Here is a 6,947-nt window from a genome sequence, read left to right as displayed (position 1 = left end):
GCCACAAGCGCCTCCTCGCCATGGGTAGAGATACCCAGCAGGATGCAGGGCAGGGGAAAACTGTGAAAACCTGTATTGCTCTTGTATTCCCCAAGCCTTCCTTCACAGAAGCAGGGAAGGGCCTGGCATTGGCACAGAAGTGAAACACAGTTGCATGTCAGAAATGCCTAACAGAATGGAAGTGATGAGCTGATGTCCCTGGGTCACAGCTGCCAGCCAGGTGAATTCTGACTACTGAATTCTTTAGCTATGCTGTGAAGAATGAGGGACCCTCACAGAGGATTCCAACAGATGGTCTTAAAAATCCTCAGAGAAGCCCCAGAACATGGCAGGGCTTGGGAGACTTGTGTAGCATCAGACACCTGGGGACTGTACTGGGTGCTGCTAGTAACAATCTTTGCCAACCACTCCACCTCATTTTATGGCCAGGCTGACATTCTTCTCCTGAGGGTCTACCAAGGAGCTCTGGACATGTGGTTTAACTCAGGAAATCCTAGAAGTGTCAAGGGAAAGAAAGTGTATGTTATTTTAAATGAAAACACGTTACGTGGACATATTGGTGATCTGGCCTGTAAGACTGAGAGATAATTCCCCACTCCCTATACCACTCCCAAGTTACTTTGAGGTTTTGGGCTCTCCATTTGGGGAGCTCTCTGTACTAGAGAGATCCAAAAGAAAGGAACAAGGAACTGAAGGAAAAGGATGGAAATTAGGCCTCTGCATAATGCTCCCATGTAGTAGGATTCTTAAGCTTGGTTGGAGAGAAAGCTCTAGGACAGGTCAAAGATGGCTGGTTATGAGGATTGCCAACCTAATTCTTTCTTATCAGCTGCTCTTGTCAATTTGATTGCCATCTCTCCTGAAGATCTTGATAGTGTAGGCATTGAACTGGAACGTCTCCTAAGGGACCCCAGTTCTCGGGGAAAGAAATTGAGATACCCTCAACCCCTAAAGCTCATGCAAACGAGGCCCTTCCAGGCTTAGTGGTACTTTCTGAGCCAACCTGGTGGCCTTGGGTGCTGAGAAATCATGGTTCTATTCTAGAGAGCAAGATTGGAAGACATGTTGGTTAAGAGAAAAACAAAGATGGACATCCTCTTCAGGCTAACTCAAGAATCCCCTTAGTTGTATATTTTGCTATACTCTCTATTAAAACTGCCCGCCTGTACCTTGCCCATCTATTTTTCTGCGTTCATCATATACTGTAACTCTGAGGTGCAAACGTGGCTGTGTTTACCTTGGACAGAGGGGCAGATGTGCAGGGTTCACTTTGCCAGCTCCAGGGAGAACCTGAACCAGGAAGGAGTAGGCCCTGGCACTGTGCCACCTCACCCTTTCTCTGATTTATTTTCTTCACACGACAGAAAACAAAGCCATGGAGAAGCTTACCATTGCAGCTCACTCTTCGCTATTGACAAGGAGCTGCCTCTCTTCTCTTAAGTTCTAAGCCAAAGACGTTCTAGGGAGGGGCCTGGTCAAATGTGTATCTTGGAGGGCGGGTGGCCTCAGTGGAACCATGTGCTTGGAGCCAAGGGAGAAGTGGATCCGAAGGAGAAAGATGGAGCAGAGACAGTCATGGCTGTCCAGCAAGACACCCTGCAAGATGAGTGAGTGGGTTATGGAGTTGGGCAAGTTGGCAAAGGGAAAGAAGTGGTATGTGAGGGCAGAGGTGGAGGAGGGTGGGGGAGGGTGCCGAGTGAGGCATTCTGTAGCATAAGTGAGCTAATTGAAAGGACATTCAGTTCTGCTCTTGAACAAAGATGCCTCAGGCCATGTATACATCCTGCCAATTTCCTTAACTAGTAATTTTTTCTTTTTAAATTCTGTCTGAGCGAGTTGGCAAAGTATAATAACACTGTCTGTTTAATTTGTGCTTGGTAAACCTGGAAAGATTCATGTAGATTTTCATTTTGTCTTCATCATTTTGTCTATAAATTTCTAACCAATATAAATCCTTTCTTAATGGGTTAACTGGGAAATGTGACATGTGGTAATATTTGTCAGTTACGCCTTTTTACTTGGTAGACTGTATGTACCAGCTATGAACTCTAAGTGAAACCTCTGTTTTTTTAGTTGACAATGGAAACAGCAGTGGGGTTTTGGCACTCTAGTGGTAGGCAGAGAGAGAGACAGAGAGAGAGAGAGAGACAGAGACAGAGAGACAGAGACAAAGAGACAGAGAGACAGAGAGAGAGAGGAACAGAGAGAGAGACAGAGAGAGAGAAACTGAGAGACAGACAGAAAGAGAGACAGAGACAGGGAGAGACAGAGAGATAGACAGAGACAGAAAGAGACATAGAGATAGACAGAAAAAGACAGAGACCTACAGGTAGAAGATAATGGTAACGATTAGTGTGGAAATGAAAACAACATGGAATAGAATAGAAATTATATTAAAAAAAATAAAAATCAAAAGTAGGCTCTTTGAAAGAGCTCACAAAATGGATGAAACCTTTAGCCAAACTGACCAAAAAATGTTGAAAAAAACCTAAAATATATAAAACCAGGAATTAAACCAGGAATGTTACTATCAACCTTACACAAATAAAAAAGAATTATAAGAAAATCTGTGAACAACTACATAGGATTAGATTAAAACAGATGATTTGGACCAATTCCTGGATAGATAAAATGACTAGAATTGGCCCAATAAAAAAATGCAGTAAGTTAGGCTCTTCCGTCGCCCTAACTTCAGGAAGGCTTGGGCCAGCACATCCCAATTCTGCAGGCTTCGCAGATCTATCCGTGACTCGGAGCTGGCACACACAGGTGCGGCCTTAGGTGGCCTTGAGGCCATATTGATACTTCTGTTTAGAAGAATCCAAACAAAAGCCACTGCTGCTGGAGTGGAGGTTGTAGACAGAGAGCTTGAAATAGAGCTTGAAATAAAGCTCTCCGTAGGACTGTTCTGTCTTTTCTTTGACTTCAATTCTGCCTGGAATGGAGGACAGGGTCATACTCAAATAGGGATAAAAACCTGGAAACACAAGTCAAACAGACCTATAACAAGTACAGAGATGGAGGGCTCTTGTTTCACACAGTAGTTCATGTCTTACCCGGACCTAGCACAGGCTTTGGCATGAAATGTTTCAGTGAAAGCCTTTAAGTGGCTTGCTTGACTCTAGTTTTCTGCACACATTCAGCGAGCTGACACTCTTAGCAAGGCTGTTGACGATGGAGGAATGATGGAAGGAGTTTATCTCTGGCATTGATTCCAAATGTTGTGAGGTTGGTAGTGATGACACCCAGGATTTCTAACCTAATTGGAAACAGTGGAGCACAATTTAGTTGTGGCTGTGTCTCTAGCTGTTAATTTAGCCAATTTGAATTCCTCAATGGTTTTCATGGAAAGAGTCCCAGACTAATTAGCCAGCACCTCGACGGGCTGACAGTGGGACTCAGGTGGCAGGCTCTGTGGCTTTCTCCTCAGGCCTATCGAATGCAGACCTCTCAGGCATCCAGCCCGAAAACTGGTTGCACTTAGCATCTAGAAACAAATCCTCAAGTCTGGGAATGTTTCTAATCAAAGCCAGAGTGTAGCCAGTGACCCCACACTAAAGCTGCTTGAGTTGTGTTTTGTGTTGTTGCTGCATTTCCAATGACAAAATGCCAAGGGCAGTTTATTTACCACTCATCCCCAATCTGCTGCTGAGCTAAGAGCAAAACTGCAGGGCATTTTTTAAAAAGACAGGTTAGTATTTTGAGAGAAAAAAAAACCCCAAGCATTTTTTTGTCATTTCATTTACCAAGATGAAAAATCAGCTGTGTTCAGCTGCTAATTCTTGAGGATCAACAGGCTGGCAGGCAGCCTGTACTTCCAAACATGAAGAAGGCACAAGTAAAGGTCCAGGTGTGATTTCCCACAGCCAAGAGTGATGCTTGACCTAGTTCTCCACAGATCAGAGCCCCAGTTGTCTCTGTTTTAGCTCCCTTCTGCCTTCCACGAGAAGCTGGATAACCCACAGCTGGCTTCCTTCCTTCTCCCTCCTGGACCCTCCTCCTTCCTCCTCCCTGCTTGCCAATGGCCTCTCTTCAGTAGCAGCTCAGATGCTGTTCGAGCTTAAATCAGTTTGGGAAATGAAGTCTGGAGTCAGCATGTTCCCTAGAGAAGTGTGACAAGGATTCCTGCGTGTGACTGCACAACAACAAAAGGAGGTCCACCCGCTCTCAGGCACACCAGCCCATCTCAAGGCACCTGGAACACCTCTGAGGGCTGAGTCTCCTTACTTCCTCCTTTCCTCAAGGCCATAAGTGTTACGCTGCCCGCCTGCTTCACTTCAAAACTCAATATGTAGCTTGTGCAGAGTGGAGATGTAAGATCAGCACTCTTCTACATAGAGGAAAACTCACTTGCTCTCAGTGTTCCCCAAGCAATTTTGAATAGCTGTTTCAGATCCAATAGATTAGGTTTTCCAAGATAACCTTATTTAATGAATTGTTGATATTTTTTATAAAGGTAATACATTAACCATCTGTTAAATATGGTTGTTGTTGGGGGCCGAGCAATGCCATTCTAATAACTTTCTGCTGAGATCTGTAGTAGGGGTAAACAAGTGGACCTCTTTATCCTGCCCACCTGTTGTGCTGATAGGCTCCCGCACCCAATATAAGGAGGGGAGTTTTAGAGAGAGATTCCTGCCTTGAGGAAGCTGCGTGGCGTCTCTGTTCGTGCTCCGGAGAAGCAAGGCTGAGTGCGGGAGGACAGTGGGCCCTCTCCTCTCGTGGCTTGGACTGGTTGGGGTGTGCTTTTCCTCATCCCTCCTCAAGAGGGACTGGGGACGAAGGACCCCGACATATTGGCACCCAACGTGGGGCACGAAAGGGGCATGAGAGTGCTTAAAAAAGAAAAACCAGAGAAAACCTGAAAGGCACAAAAAGACTGAACAATCAGGGAAACCTGAAGAGATTTTGCAGGCTGAAGTTGCTCACAGGGAAAAAGAAAAAGACAGGGAGGAAGACAAAGAGAAAGAGAGGGACAAAGAGAAAAAGAAAAAAGGTTTTTGTAAAAAGGTGGTAAAAAAGAGAAAGGGAGGCAACTACCTACAAAAGTCAAAGAAAAACTCCTCAAAGACTGAAAAACCAGGGAAGCCTGAAAGAAAACACAAAAGAAAAAGGAGGGACTGAAAGGCCAGAGAAACCTGAAAGGAAGATAATGCAAAGAAAAAGGGAGAGAAAGGCCAGGGAAACCTGAAGGAAAAATACAGGCTGAAATTGCTCACAGGGAAAGAGAAAAAAGACAAAGAGAAAGACACAGGGAGAAAGAGAAAGAAAACTCAGACTAAACCAGTGAATGTGTGTGTGTGTGAGAAAGGGATTTTAATCATTCCCAGATCACCTCCGAAGCGCGGGTCACTTCGGGAGGAACCTCGCGGAGGGCAAGGCAATGTCCCAGGAAGGGGGGAACCTGGAGGAGGGCGAGGCAGTGTCCCAGGAAGGGAGGAACCTCGCAGGAGTCTCTGGCCAGAGCAGTAGCGTGAGGCCTATTTTCTATTTTTCAAGAGATTTTAGAATCGAACCAAATGGGTTCAGACTGGAACGACTGCGAATGTGTGTGTGAACGGTAAATCTAAGTCTATACGGGAGTACAGGTGAAAAGGGCAGACTTGAGAAAGAATTAAGTGGTAGTGATTTAGAAAGCCTGTGCTCGGGTTCAGAATAGTTGAAAACAAGCTAAAGCTTTTTAAAGTCCCTGACAAAATACAGAGACGACGCCCCTGAATCAGCTTGAAGAAGTTACAGAAAATGGATCTTCGCCCATAACCCCCTTAAAATGAAGGGACCAGAGTCATATTTGGACAGTAGTTTAAAACAAAAAGGGGGGACTGGAAGACTCTAACTCTTCCATTGCCCTGCTATTCCCTATGGCTTGTGTGAATATTTTCTCTGTTGTAGTCAGAGCCACTCAGTATATACTAGTGCCTGTTCAGGCGGAGGAGAATGCTTTTCCGCTCATCAGTAAAAGACTTTGCTGCGAGTATTGCCCTTGCCACTGCAGTTTCTACAGAAAATGATTTGAATACTGTGTTGTAGATCTCAGAAGCCATTAGTCAGCATGTGAGGACTGGAATTGTTATGTGCACAATTGTTACACTATTCTAACTTTGGGTGATTGTTATCTTGACACTATTTTGGGCTTGATCAGTTTGGATTTGTTTTTATGCACTATAATTGTAATATGTCTATTGCCTGCCTACAAAGTCAACGCAGAAAGCGCTAATGAGACGGGCATTTGCTCCCATGGAAATAGATGCAGCCCCTCAGGTCTGATTTGCTTAGACGGCTGGTAGTCAAAGACGGGAAAGCCCCAGCTATTAGCCTATCAACTTAAGACAGGAGCCAAGTACCTATCAACCTAGCCAAGTAAAAAGGACTTGGTGATCCCATGACGGGTAAGAAGACTAATGAGCTTGGAGACACCTAAGACAGGCACAGCCGATCTAATATGATGGTAGCCCCACATATCCTAAGTTTTGTCTTTTTTAAGATAAAAACGGGAGATGTTGGGGGCCGAGTATCGCCATTCTAATAATTTTCTGCTGAGATCTGTAGTAGGGGTAAACAAGTGGACCTCTTGATCCTGCCCACCTGTTGTGCTGATAGGCTCCCACACCCTATATAAGGAGGGGAGTTTTAGAGGAAAGAGATTCCTGCCTTGAGGAAGCTGCGTGGCGTCTCTGTTCGTGCTCCGGAGAAGCAAGGCTGAGTGCGGGAGGACGGTGGGCCCTCTCCTCTCGCGGCTTGGACTGGTTGGGGTGTGCTTTTCCTCATCCCTCAAGAGGGACTGGGGACGAAGGACCCTGACAGTTGAAATGCTTGGGGTTTGTCTAATTGACAAATTAGAAAATAAAGGTGGCGCTTGAATTATGTGTTCCAGGTTTGGAGTTTGGCTCAGCTATGTCTTAGAACCTTGGTTAGGAGCAATATGGTGGAGGTGTCATGAGTTGGGT

Source organism: Megascapheus bottae, chromosome 7 (assembly GCF_031878675.1).
Source record: "Megascapheus bottae isolate mThoBot1 chromosome 7, mThoBot2.hap1, whole genome shotgun sequence".
NCBI classification, from domain to species: domain Eukaryota; kingdom Metazoa; phylum Chordata; class Mammalia; order Rodentia; family Geomyidae; genus Megascapheus; species Megascapheus bottae.
Note: the sequence above shows the minus strand (reverse complement) of the source record.